The 15,002-nt window shown below is 41.6% G+C and overlaps 1 long non-coding RNA gene across 1 annotated transcript; it reads right to left on the bottom strand.

Annotated features, from left to right (window-relative positions):
• Window positions 1–509: 509 nt before the first annotated feature.
• On the bottom strand, window positions 510–12,990 carry LOC129049037 (uncharacterized). Its single transcript, XR_008511794.1, has 3 exons — window positions 12,920–12,990; window positions 5,003–5,101; window positions 510–1,315 (listed from the first exon to the last, which is right to left on the bottom strand). It is a non-coding gene; the product is annotated as an uncharacterized LOC129049037 (long non-coding RNA).
• Window positions 12,991–15,002: the final 2,012 nt, after the last annotated feature.

Consider the following 15,002-nt stretch of genomic DNA (forward strand, 5'->3'; position numbering starts at 1 on the left):
AAAGTAGCATATGTCCTTCTCTTAGTGTCTGCCTAGCCTCGGCCCAACTCTTGGCCTTCCTGGATCAGCTGCCTCTGGGGCTGGACATGGGTTTTCTCTTAGATGCAACCACTCCACCTGAGATTCCTGGAAACTCTCTCCAGAATCAGAAGCCCTGACCTCTGATTATTTCTTGTGGTGTAACCTTTCCTGGCCCTCCTCTTCACCCTCAGTGTTTGATGCCCAGGTCTTGGCCCATGGTTAGCACATCTCCCCATGTGACTACTGGGCCCATCGAGATGTTACCTGGGGTGGGGGTACACATGGGCACCAGAGGCCTGGAGGAGACCATGAATTCCTTGTGCCACCACATGTCCTGAACTTCTGCTGTCACTTGCTGACTTCCCTCCCTCTCTCAATCTCTGCCGGTCTCTGCAACACACACTCGCACACACACTGAACAGGGATCAGGCTTGAGGCAGGAGGCCAGCTCCAGTGACGCAGGGAAAGGGCAGCAGGCAGGATTCTGCATGGGTTTTTATTTTGTTGCTCAAGATCTCCTGGAAAGATGTTTCCTAACCTCCCTCAAAGAAGCTGGCAAAGCCTGGGGCTGTCAGGCCCGGGGCAGGGTTTCCAATTCACCTATTCCCAATTTAATTTGAAACAGCAAACACATTTCCCTTGGCGTCACTCAAATCATTCTTTCTGCAATGGAAGACTGTTTTCCTCTTGTCTACTCTCCACAATAACAATTAATTAGCTTCTCTAAAGGTGCATGATGAAAAGCATGCCCTTGGGGAAAAGCGATGCTCTAGAGGCAACTATGTTAACCATCAGTTCAAGAACAAAGTGTGTCCTTCTTCCTGTCACCAAACCAGAGTCCTGGAAACTCACTTTTGTGCCGTCAGAGCAGCCGGACACAAATGCACTGGCGGTGGGCAGAGGTGTGGCTCTACCCACTTTCAAAGTCTGCACTCCGCCCTGCAGCCTTTGGGCTGATGCGCCTTCACCCTGGGGGCTTCACTGGGGTGGGCCTAGAAGGTCACATGTGCTCCCAGCCTTTTAGGTGCTGTGGGAGATCTCACGTTCCCTTCAGATTTTAGGTCCATGTCAGGGGTTCCCCAAAGTAGATCCCCTATATCCCCAGACCTGTCCCAACTAGGAGCTCTTCTGGACTCTGTGTCGAGCTGGTGAAACTTGCAGACTCTGAGGTGTTTCCCTGAGGTGTCCATAAGAGTGAACTGGAGATGAGTGTGTCCATTAGGGTCCTCTGTGCAGTTTCCTAAACTCCCCAGCAACCTGCGGAGGCTCTCAGTGTGCTCCCTCTGGCGGCCTCCTAGGAAAAGGGAAGAACAGGAGGAAGGGAGACAGGTGTGGAGAGAGATGGGTGAGCCCGAGCAGGTGGGCGCGTTTGACAGGCAGAGAGGAGGAGCTGACGCGCCAACCTCCACGGTGCTGGCGTCACTGCCTCTCCTGAGGCACCGCGCTGCAGAGCACTTAAAATACCCACGTCCTACAGGAAGAGGACAGATGAGGCTCTAAATTTAGCGACAGTGGGTAGGAGGAGGGGGAATGAAGACTCCAGGATGTGGTGGAGCTGGCGTTGTCAGAAAAGGAGTAGGAATCCTGTATTTCCTGGGTGGGGATTCTAATTCATAAGGATAAGGGAGCTTCTGTCCCAATATCCGATCTCGGCGACCTGACTCCAGTTTCAGAAGTTCTCACCCCAGCTCTGTGGCACCTCTCCCACCTCCCTCATCAGACGTGGTCTCTTCCCTTCCACACTTAAAGGTTGGGATTGTGCTACCCTTTCTCCTTGGGTCGCAGTGTGGCTGGCTCTGGGGGAAGAGGGTGTTACCAGGGGGCAAAAGCAGCATTTAAGAAAACTTCTGATTTTAGTTAGGTCACTGGAAGAAGAGTAGTTTTCCTTCCATGGCACTACAGAAAGGAAAGGTAAGTCCAAAGGCATGAAGCAGTGAAGCGAGGCAAACACAGTTTCCAGACTGCAACTGCGCAAAGCGCCAGGGTACCAGGCCCAAGGAAGATGCAGGCTGCTCATGCCACTTGCCCCCTGAAAGTCTAGCCCCCTCCCAGACCATTGGACGACTTCCCCTGTTCCTCGGGGACGTATTCTTGCTATGCCATCTTTTTGCTTTGAGGAAATCCCAAAGCACAGACGGCTCCTCCTGCTGGGTGCGATGGTGGTGGGGAGGGGTTTGAGAACATGGACTTTGCTGTCAGTGCTGCCTGTGTTCAAATCCCAGGAACTTAGTGTTGAGTTTTGGTCTTCAGCTTCTCTAAGGGTTGGTTCATCACGTAAATGGGGAAATTACTTACTTAAGGGGTTGAATGAGGCTTAAATAAGATAACCTTTTCTGAATAACTCAAAGTTGACATACTGTAAAGTGCATGCTACTTGGTAGCTATCATTGTCATTAATTTCTGGGAGGTAAACAAAACCATCCTTAGTTTCAGTGATGCTGGGGTCTTTAAAAGCATAGGGTTTTAGGGATGGCAGAATTCCTCAAGCTTCTCCCATCTGAAGCCCAGGCAGCATGTGGTTGTTATTTTGAACACGTGCTTTGGAGCCAGACACACCTGGGTTTTTTCACGTTGGCAGCTCACAGAAGCTTTTTGTGGCTAATGCCCATAGGAGTGTGACTATCATTGCCAGGCTGTTTTAAACAGGCACAGTGTTATTTAAACAGGCACAGTGTTATTACTATTATTATTATTTGAGATGGAGTTTCACATTTGTTGCCCAGGCTGGAGTGCAATGGCGCGTTCTCAGCTCACCGCAACCTCCGCTTCCCGGGTTCAAGTGATTCCCCTGCCTCAGCCTCCCGAGTAGCTGGGATTACAGGCATGTGCCACCATGACCGACTAATTTTTGTATTTTTAATAGAGATGGGGTTTCTCAATGTTAGTCAGGCTGGTCTGGAATTCCCGACCTCAGGTGATCTGCCCACCTTGGCCTCCCAAAGTGCTGGGATTACAGGTGTGAGCCACCGCGCCTGGCCTGTTATTTATTATTTTTTAATAGATGGGGCTTCAGCATACAGGATCTGAGCTGCTAGGGTCTTAGTAAGCAAGATCTCACAGAGTTTTGGATTCCAACTTCTGTGGCCAATCTTGAGCTACATGAGCAAAGATGATCTAGTGCTGCATGGAAGGCAAAGATAGAGGAGGTTAGCTCACCATATAGAAAGTCTTTTGGACTCATCTCAAAATGGGCAGAATCTCAAAAGATTCTCAAAAATAAAAGCTTTCTAGGTAAGCATTGGTGGATGGAATGATGTTTTGTTCTGTTGTGTTTTTCAGCCAGGTTTTCAGTCTGAGCTTCAAATCTAAAAAGAAGCTAAGTTGCTCTCCCAAGCACGTGTGTGTGAGCTTTTTGCAGGCCTAAGGGGGCCGTGCCTGGTCAGTTTCTTACTGTCTTTGGGAGCTGTACCATGAGATGAGACAGTAAAGTGTGGAGGTTTCTTGAGCTCAGATCATGAGGCTTGTCCACAAGCTCTGAGGAGTTGCTTCTAACCATCTCAAGGTGGGTGTTGAATTGTAATCTTTATAATCCTTTGGTTACCTATACAATCCTTGGCCATGAAGTTGAATTTTGGAGACCTAGACTGTGGCTTTACTCACTAAGTGTATTATATTTTTTTCAAATGTAGATATCAAAAGGAGGAAGAATCCCTTATTATATACCATTTTCTTGTTAGGATATAGAGATAACTGAACTTACTGCAAACCCAAAGGCTCAAGAAGGCAATTACAATGCCTATGTTTAAAACATTCTAAGAATCAGATTTGATCAAGGAATCAAGGAAGAACTAGTTAAGGACAACAGCAGCAGCAACAACAAAACAACATAGAATTTTGTCTTTCTTCTGGAACAGGTGCAGTGGAAATAAATAAAAACAAAAGAAAAAATAAAAGGCTGATTAAGATGGGGGAAGAGGGAAATTTCATTGGGAGAAAGGCTTATGGTCTTTGAAGACAAGCTAGACAATGTTAAAGGAGTATGAGGACTTAGAGGCCAGGCCAGATGGGTATGGAAGTGAAAAGGTGTATGTGGGTCTGATGACCCTCAATCAGAGGATTAGACAAGGCCATTGACAGGGCTATAGAGTCTAGTGAGACAAGAAAAATGCAAAACAAAATGCAGAACTTATTAAGGGAGGAAAACTTGCTAAGGATCCAGGTATGGGTGCAGTACTGTTCCATCTACCTAAGATGGGAGAAGGCACAACGCAAAAGATGCCCTGCTGATGTGAGCTGTGAAACAGTCCAGCCAAAAGCCTGGCCTGTGGTCAGCAGAGGTAAATCTACCAGGAGAATGCTCATGAGGTCACTGGTGAGAATTACCTTGGCAGCATGTAGCTCTCTTGTCCTGCTCTTCAATCTGACAAGTAACTGTTTTATAGCACCGTCTTAGTCAATTGGGCTGCTGTAACAGAATACCATAGCCTGGGTGGCTTAAACCAGGGATCCCCAACCCCTGGGTCACTGATTGGTACCAGTCCGTGGTCTGTTAGAAACTGTGCTGCCACAGCAGGAGGTGAGTGGTAGGCAAGCAAGTGAAGCTTCTTTTGTATTTATAGCTGCTCCCCATTGCTGGCATTACTGCCTGAGCTTTGCCTCCTGTCAGAGCAGCAGCAGCATTAGATTCTCATAGGAGCACGAACCCTGTCGTGAACTGTGCATGTGAGGGATCTAGGTTGTGTGCTCCTTGTGAGAATCTAATGTCTGATGACCTGTCAATATCTCCCATCATCCCCAGATAGGATGTCTAGTTGTAGGAAAACAAGTTCAGGGCTCCTGGTGATTCTACATTATGGTGAGTTGTACAATTATTTTACTATGTATTGCAAAGTAATAATAATAGAAATAAAGTGCACAATAAATGTAATGTGCTTGAATCATCCTGAAACCATTCCACCCTCCAGTCTCTGGAAAAATTGTCCTCCATGAAACTGGTTCCTGGTGCCAAAAAGGTTGGTGACCACTGGCTTAAAATACATACATTTATTCACCACAATTCTGTTGGCTGGGAAGTTCAAGATCCAGGTATCAGCAGATTTCCTGGTGAGGGCTCTCTTCCTAGTTGGTAGACATCTATCTTCTTGCACATGGTGGAGAGCAGAGAGAGTGAGGATGAGCACTCATATCTCTTTTTATAAGGAAAGACACTAATTGCATTAACGGGAGCTCTACCTTCATGAACTAATTACCTCCCAAAGGCTCCACCTTCTAATATTATTGCAGTTTTTGCCATTTTTTAAAATGGCAAAACCACAGTTACTTTTGCACCAACCTAATACCATCACATTAGGGATTAGGATTTCAATATATAAATTTTTTAGGAGGAGGGGACACAAACATTCATTCCATAATAGGTACTAAGTTTTTGACCTAATAACTACAATCTTCCTGAGAAGGTCATACTGCTTTGCTTAGTGGGGTAAATGACTCTACAACTCTGACAAGGTGTGAAACTTAGTATAGAGTCAGTGAGGTGAATTATAATATTGTGATGTCAAGTTTAAGATAAATTAAAAAATCTGTATGAATTTAAGTTAAACCTGAATTTAAATTGTGTTTTCAACTTGAAATATGTGATTTTGGACTGATGAGTTTCAGTTGAAAGGTATAAGATGCTGCTTAAGCTTATAAGCAGTATTAGAACATTTAGGACACATCAAACACCTGAACATGCAAATCAAGTAATTGGATTTACAAGAGTTGCTTAAGTGGTGAGAAAGATTTTGCATATAAGGATTCTAAGTCTACCTTGTCAGGCAATGAAAAGGCATGAGGAAAAAAAATCCAATATATTAAGCATGTGAATATGGTTTATATCAGTTACAAAAAGTGTGCTAACTTTGTGAATAGGACTCATTGCTAAGAAAATGTAAATCTGTTTCAGTTAAACATCATCAAAGAACAAGTGCAAGTGATTTTTTTTTTCAAAAACAACACTTAGTACATTTATAGACAGAATTTCAAGATTTGTAATTTGAATTTAAAGGCTTATGCAAAATCAGGTTTTATAATTATAATTTTAATAAATATTGATTAAAAACCCAGGTACCTGGAAATAGTCTTTCTCACACACATTAGATATTAAAAATTTTCACAATGATGGTTGTGTGTGTGTGTGTGTGTGTGAAACTTGTATCAGTAATTAGATCAGAAAGAATGATGCAGTCCAAAGAAATCTAAGAGATGAAGAAGAGATGGCCCAAAAATGACTGAAGACACAAATTTGAGAAGCTTAAAAAAAAAAACACAACTGGTTATAGTATTGAAAGCAAAATTTCCCATAATTTAGCAAACCAGTACCTCAAGAAAGTTTGGTTTTAAAATGTAGACCATTTTTTGGAAGTCCATTTTATTTATTTTTAATTTTTAATTTTTTTTTGAGACAGAGGAGTCTTCCTCTGTCACCCAGGTAGCAGTGCAGTGGCATGATCTCGTCAGCTCACTGCAACCTCTGCCTCCTGGGTTCACATGATTCTTCTGCCTCAGCCACCCAAGTAGCTGGGATTACAGGTGCCTGCCACCATGTCCAGCTAATTTTTGTATTTTTAGTAGAGATGGGTTTTCACCATGTTGGCCAGGCTGGTCCTTAACTCCTGACCTCAGGCGATCCACCCACCTTGGCCTCCCAAAGTAGAAAGTCTATTTTAAACAATTTTAATTACAGCTAGCTTAATCATACACAGAATTCGTTTCATAAATTCCCCTTCATGAACCTTATCACGACTTACAAAGACCGTTTACAACATGCTTGGACTTTTGACTTGTCTTTACTATCTCTTTCTTAAATAACTAGCCATTTTATTTTCAGTTCTTAAATGTGTGTTTTGCCTGCAGTGCTTTTTGCTTTGACTTTTTGTTAACTGTATTTGGGCAATTGTTTAAAGCAGGTCACTTGGTTGCGAGAGCCCTCCCATTGTGTTGACTCTGGGACGCTGGAGTCATATTGTTCTGTGGCTGCAACCAGGCCTTTGGGGCTCACTGTTGGCTTTTCCCTAGATGCTCTGAAGTTATTGGCATTGGTTAGCTCCCAGGTACTCTGGAATTTCTGGCATTTGGTGTAGGGACCCTCACTGGCTGATACTCTGGTACTCTGGATTTTTGGCATTTGGTATTGTTGGCCACACTCTGAATGCTCTAGGGCTTTCAGCATTGGTGTTCCCTCTAGGACTGTGGGTTGGAGGCACACCCTAGGGGGAATCTTGGTCTTGCCTTTTCTTGTTTCCTGACCTAAAGTTATCATTTTCCATAACAGCATTTTCTTTTCTTATTGTCACTTTATTTGCACTTTTCCTTTTACATTTTGCTTTAAAAAGTACTCCTTTTGTCACAGTTCATTCACTGGCAAATCCTTATAACCCACTTTCATAACGCCTTGCTACTTATACTTACACCTTCTCAGCAGGAAGTGAGAATATAAAAGGGAAACATAGTGAAAGCCCAGTTCCTTTCCCTTTCACTAGACTTAGAAAAACTATGTCTGGTAGAAACATGGGACAATGACAGGTATCCCAGAGGACTTGCCATTAGGGTTGTTTTTTAGGCTATTAGAGCAAATTCAAATTTGGCCTCAAGAAAAAGCAATTCATTTTCTATTGCAATACCACTTGGGTTCAATACAAATTAGAAAACCAATAGATTTGGCCTAAACATGGTACTATATGTTATAATAATATTTTATGATTAGACTCATTCTGTAAAGAAGAACGAAAATAAGAGGAGATCCCTTGTGTACAGGCTTTTATGGTGCTTTACTGGCTCCTGTTACTTCTAAGTAATAGGAAGCTGTGCCTAAGGGATCCCCTCCTAGCTGCTCCCCCTAGAAGGCCTATGGCCTCCCTGGAGTCTCCTCAGTCCTCCAGTTCTGAGGGGGGTCCTGCCAGTTCTCTAATGAAGAATTCCACCCAAGGTCATTGGGCACCCCGTCCTCTTATCCAGCTACCCCAGCCTATACACCCTGCTGCCTGAGAAAGTACCAATCAATACCACCAGGAGTAGGGCTCCATATCAGCTCCGAAAATCAAACCTGTGTCCATTGAGGGAGATGCCTGATAGAAATGAGGAAACAGAGTACATGTGCCATTTTCTATGTGTGATTTAGCTTTATACAAGGAAAAATTTGGCCAGAGAATCAAGAAAAATTTATAAAAGAATTTGTTAAATAGACCATGTTTTTTTAATTTAACACATCATGTCTTGCAAGTATTGTCATCTGCCTGCTGTGCTGTGGAAAAAAAGCAGAAGAAAAGGTGTGTGGTTAAGCTAGTGAATTATGACAAGGTGAGAGAAATAACTCAAAGACAAAATTCCCACTGTTTCAAGGTCATTTATTTGAGACACTCAGGAAATATACCAATGCAGACCCAGACTCCTCAGAAAGGCAAGCTCTCCTGGGTATACATTTTACTACTCAATCTGCTCCTGACATTAGGAGGAAGCTACAAAAAGCAGCAATGGGACTTTAAATCTCCATAAGTCAACATTTAAACATGGCCTATAAAGTTTACAACAGTAGGGCCAGGGCAAAAGAGGTGAAAAAAACAACAAAAAATAGCCCAAAAGTTCAATTGTTAACAGTTGCTTTAAGCCCTCTGCCACCTCAAAGTTGCCCATCCCAAGAAAGTGTCACAAGATCAGCATCTGGGATGCCCAGACAAGAGCCCATATGTATCTACCATAAGCAAAAGGACCGTTGGCAATGAGAATGTCCTAACTGTCCCTGGTGAGATAGGGAAAATACTCCCTGTCAATGCAGAGCTAATCTTCCATTAGCTCCACTTAGTTGCCTTGTTTAAATAAGTTTACTGGGGGTCTTAGACCCTGACCCAATGGACAGTTTCCCATAGTGGTAGACAAGTGGCTGGCTGAACAATTTTCTTCAGTATCTCCACTGCTGGATGAGCTCTCTGGCAGCCTGGGGACTCCAGGGTCTTTCCTTGAGCAATGCAGTTTGCCTTCTCCCTTCCTTATTTAATGCTATGGGATTTCCTTCCCTGCCTCTTCCTGTCTTCCATATCTACTGGGGCAAAAAAAATTTTGGCCTAATAGATGGTCCCAATTTTGTAAATAATTTGAATCCAGCTGTCTTATATAAGTCACTTCATTCATATAATATGTGTTGTGTCTAGCATGCTATCAAATTGCCTTGTAAAAGAACGCTCATAAATTAAACAGATTAGACGATTGTAAACTTACTAGTTTTTAAAAAAATGTTGTATCTTCTAAAATTTAACTTTAAGATTTTTACCTAAATAAACTATTAATATTCATAGACTTAAAAATTATTAAAATAGCTTTAAGTGGTAACTAGCTTTGTGTGGTTATTTTGGTTCTTGGTGGTAGTCTAGATAAAACTGTTAAAAGTGAAATCTTAAATACGTCTAAATGCTGAGACCAGCTCAGTTGGGAAGACCCTAACCCAGCGGCGCTAGAGGAATTAAAGACACACACACACAGAAATCTAGAGGTGTGAGGTGGGAAATGAGGGGTTTCACAGCTTTCAGAGCTGAGAGCCTCGAACAGAGATTTACCCATGTATTTATTAACAGCAAGCCAGTCATTAGCATTGTTTCTATAGGTATTAGATTAACTAAAAGTATCCCTTATGGGAAACAAAGGAATGGGCCGAAATAAAGGGATGATTTGGGCTAGTTATCTGCAGCAGGAGCATGTCCTTAAGGTACAGATCGCTCATGCTATTGTTTGTGGTGTAAGAACGCCTTTAAGTGGTTTTCCGCCCTGGGCGGGCCAGGTGTTCTTTGCCCTCATTCTGGTAAACCCACAACCTTCCAGCATGGGCGTTATGGCCATCATGAACATGTCACTGTGCTGCAGAGATTTTGTTTATGGCCAGTTTTGGGGCCAGTTTATGGCCAGATTTTGGGGGGCCTGTTCCCAACATCTAAATATAGTAGATACTTAAATCGTGAACTTTTTGTGTGGTTTAAAATCTTGAAATTGTGCAATGGTTCTCATCTATAAAATGTCAATATTTCATGGGCAGTTCAGGATTTCTTACATCCTCAGTTTATATAAAATATGACAAAAATTATATTCTTTATTGGGGAATAATAATAATAGTTTTTGTTTAATTTAAAAATTATTGAGAGGTTCAAAATATGAGGGAGCCAGTAAGTAAAAAAAATTATATAAAAAGTTACAGATTAAAAGTTTTTTGGCAAGTAAAAATATAAAGAATAATTTTGTATGAAGAGGGATCTTGTAAATTCTTGTCCTAAAATAAAATGACTGATTATGTAAGAAAGAGATAGTATAAGACAAGTCAAAAATTCCAAGCATATTGTATGGTCTGTGTAAGTCATGATAAGGTTTGTGAAGGGGATTTATGTACAGAATTCTGGGTATAATTTAACTAGTTGTAATTAAAATAAAATCATTTAAAATAGACTTTCTGAAAAATGACCTACATGCTAAAACCAAATTTTCATAAGATATTAATTTGCTAAATTATGGGAAATTTTACTTTTAATATTATAACATGGGGGCAGTGCATCCAGCTCAAATTCCAGAATTTCTTTTTTTTTCTTTGAGACAAGGTCTCACTCTGTAGCCCAGGCTGGAGTGCAGTGGCACGATCATAGCTTACTTCAGCCTTGACCTTTTAGGCTGAAGCGATCCCCCCTCAGCCTCCTGAGTAGCTGAATCTATGGGTATGCACCATCACGCCTGGGGCATGGGTGTACAACTTGGCTTTTTCTCCCAGGAGGCTCAGCTATGGGCAAAAACTATAGACTCATTAAATGAACTCCAAGGCAACTCTGTATCCAAGGCTGACATTCTACTCAGTAGTTTATTTCTATCCCACACATGCCCAGCCTCATTTGCCTCACTACCCAAAATCCTCACCAGATGATTTGCTGTAAGATCATACAAGAGGATAACAACACTCCCATTATACAATGGCAGACATAAAGAACTTAAAAGTGCTTAAAACCCATTCCCTTTGGCAAAAGGACTAGTTGGCAAGCACTGAATAATAGTTAACTGCAAAACTAAGAGTAGAACAAAAGTGGGAATAGGAGTGATAAGAGAATAATACAACAAACAAAATGGGAGGAAAAAGGAGAACAGCAGAAAAATCTCACTGATTCATTTTATGTAATAGCTACAAGTGAAAGGATATCACGTAAAGCTGACAAATCAAGTAGCAGAGAGTTGAGCATCTTCAAGAGTATAAAGAGTAAACATTAAGGAAGATTGTATGACTAAAGCTGAACAGGGGAAGGGAGGGAGGAGATGGAGGAAGAAAAGTTATAAGCTAGTCTTTTTTTGTTCATAGAAAGTAGCAATAGGATTGTCTAAAGAAAAAGGGAACTAAGTATGTTAAAGGTAACCACTAGAACAATATTCCATTGTATGGATGTACCACAGTTGTTTATCCATTCACCTATTGAAGGACATTTTGGTTTTTCTTAAGTTTTGGCAGTGATATAGCAGTGGATAAAGCTGCTATAAACACTCATGTGCATGGTTTTGTATGGACAGGTTTCAACTCTGGTTAAATGCCAAGGATTTCTGGACTGTATGGTAAGAGTACGAAACTGTTAGACTATCTTTTCAAGTGGTCACACTATTTAGCATTCCCTCCATCAATGAAAGAGAGTTTCTGTTGCGCCACATCCTCACCAGCATTTGGTGTTGTCTGTGTTTTGAATTTTAACTGTTCTAATATGTATGTAGTGGTGTTTCATTGTTGTTTTATGATTCTTTAATGACATGATATTTAACATCTTTTCATATATTCATTTGTCATCAGTATATCTTCTTTAATGCAGTGTCTGTTCAGGTCTTTGCCAACTTTAAAATTGACTTGTTATTGTTGAGTTTAAAAAAATATTTTGGATAACAAGCCTTTATCATCTTGTTTTAGTGTGGAACATTTGTTACAATTGATAAACCTACACTGACCCATCATGATTACTGAAATTCCACAATTTTCACTGGACTTCACTCTTTGTCTTGTACATTCTGTGGGTTTTGACAAATGTACAATGGTATGTATAATGACATGTATCTACTAGTACAGTATTACACAGGATAATTTCACTGCCCTAAAAATGCTCCGTGATCCATATACTCATCCACACCCCTCCCTCCCCTTGAGCCCCTGGCAACCCCTGAACTTTTGACTGTCTCCACAGTTTTGCCTATTTCAGAATGTCAAATAGCTGAAATAATACATTATGTAGCCTTTTCAAATTGGCTTCTTTCACTTATCAATATGTATTTTAACGTTCTTCCATTTATTTTCATGGCTTGATGGCTGGCCCGTCCCTCCCTCCCTTCCTCCCTCCCTCCCTCCCTTCCTTCCTTCCTTCTTTCCTTCCTTCCTTCCTTTCCTCCTTTTCTCCCTTCCTTCTTTCCTTTACCACATTTGGCCCCTTGTGATATGGTGTGCCCCCTACTTCTCTGGGAATTGTAACAAACTATCTTTTTAATGGCAGTCATTTCCTGATCTGTTGGATTTACCATACCTAAAAATAATAAAACCAATTTAAACATTATCTACTATGTGTGTCAGGCACAGTTCTAGGTCTTGGAGATCCAGCACTGAGCTGGCTGAAATCCCTGCTGTCATGGGGCTTACGTTCTTTCTTGCAAAGCCCTTGGGGAAAACTCTAGTGGGTCATTTGCTATGGGATGAAGCAGGTGGAAGAGTTAGCAGGTGAATAGGTTCCCTGTTCTCTCAGCATTTTGAAGAGGGGGTTAAGAAGTTTCCCTCTACCTATTGCTGTGACTTTTAGGAGGCAAGTGTGGGTGGCTTTGTGGCCTTGACAGTCTGAGTTTGAGTGCTAATCATTTACAGCAATACCTTGGAAAACATGAAGCCCAGCATCTAGAGACCTTGGAACATACTGAGATCAGGCATAACTTTTCTTACCTGGAGGAGAGGTTGGAAAGCCAATAGTCACTAGGGAAGTTGAGTTCTGTCTGGAGTGGCATGTCCTGCTGGGAGAAAGAGGATGATGATCTTCGCACCCCTCCAAGCTAGCCTCTTGCCAGGCAGCTGGAAGGCACTCCCCATGTAATTCACCAGACAATCCTGCTTGTCTCCCACATTCTTAAAGTTACTGAGAATGCTTGAGAATGTGTTTAGCACAGTTCCTGGAACTGGAGTACTCCCTAAAAATGTGAGTTACTGCTATAACTTCAGTTATTGTCATCTATTCTACAATAATGTGCAGAAGCAGGCACCTACACCCAAGAATAAGGATGTGAGAAGGAAGGAGACCCATGCTCCTGGGACTCATGCCTGGAATTATGACTTATGTTATATGACTATATCATGACATAGCATACTTTCCCTCTTTAATTTTAGCAGAGAATTTTTAGCAGGTGCTACTAGGTGCTACCCTGAGACACGTAATATATCTTGCTCACCCTGTCATCAGCCAAAGTCTGTGGAATACAGGCTGTGTGTAACCAATGGTGTGTGCTATCTCCTCTGTGTTACAGAAATGTTGTGGGAGGAAGGGTACTGAGCTGGCTAAATTCTGCAGCAACAGGGAGTAGGAAACATACTCTACTTTCATCTGAAGAAGCTCAGTAATACTTTTTTTTTAATAGACTTTATTTTTTAGAGCTGTTTGGGGTTCACAGAAAAACTGAGCAGAAAGCACAAAGAGTTCCCATATACCCTCTGTCCCCATCCCCAGACTTCCCTACTCTCAATATCCCTTACCAGAGGGTACATTTGTTACAATTATGAACCTACATTGACCCATCATAGTCACCCACAGTCCATAGTTTTCAGTAGATTCACTCGTTGTGTTGTAAGTTCTATGGGTTTTAACAAATGATATAAGTTCACCATTACAGGGTGGCTTCACTGCCCTAAAAATGCTCTGTCTTCCACCTACTCATCCCTCTTCCCTGACCTCCACCCCTTGGCAACTACTGATCTTTTTGCTGTCTCCATTGCTTTGCCTTTTCCAGAATGTCATACACTTGGAATCATATAGTATGAATCCTTTTCAGAATGGCTTCTTTCACTTAGTAATATGCATTTAAGGTTCCTCCATGCCTTTTAATGGCTGGTTAGCTCATTTCTTTTTATTGCTAAATAACATTCCATTGTATGGATGAACCACAGTTTATCTGTTCCTCTACTGAAGGACATCTTGGTTTCCTTCTTCAAGTTTGGTGTTTATGAATAATATTGTGCAAAGGTTTGTGTGGATATAAGTTTTCAGCTCATTTGGTTAAATACCAAAGAGTGTGATGGCTGGACCATATGATAAGAGTATGGTTAGTTTTGTAAGATCTGCCAAACTGTCTTCCAAAGTGGCTGTACCATTTTGCATTCCCAACAGCAACAAAAAAGGGTTCCTGTTGCTCCACACCCTTGTCAGCATTTGGTGTTGCCAGAGTTTTGGATTTTGGCCATTCCAATAGGTGTGTAGTGGTCTCTCATTGTTGTTTTAACTTGCAATTCTTAATGACATATGATGCTAAGCATCTTTTCATATGCTTATTTGCCATCTGTATATCTTCTTTTGCCTATTCAGATGTTTTGCCCATTTTCAAATTGTTTGTTTTCTTATTTTTTTTTTTTCCGGCTATTACAGCAAAGCTTTTTTATTTTTATTTATTTTATTTTTTTATTTTTTTCTTATCATTATTATTATTATTATTATTGTTATTATACTTTAGGCTCTATGGTACATGTGCACAACGTGCAGGTAAGTTACATATGTATACATGTGCCATGCTGGTGCGCTGCACCCACCAACTCGTCATCTAGCATTAGGTATATCTCCCAATGCTATCCCTCCCCCCTCCCCCCACCCCACAACAGTCCCCGAAGTGTGATGTTCCCCTTCCTGTGTCCATGTGTTCTCATTGTTCAATTCCCACCTATGAGTGAGAATATGCGGTGTTTGGTTTTTTGTTCTTGCGATAGTTTACTGAGAATGATGATTTCCAATTTCATCCATGTCCCTACAAAGGACATGAACTCATCA

Source organism: Pongo abelii, chromosome 10 (genome assembly GCF_028885655.2).
Source record: "Pongo abelii isolate AG06213 chromosome 10, NHGRI_mPonAbe1-v2.0_pri, whole genome shotgun sequence".
NCBI classification, from domain to species: domain Eukaryota; kingdom Metazoa; phylum Chordata; class Mammalia; order Primates; family Hominidae; genus Pongo; species Pongo abelii.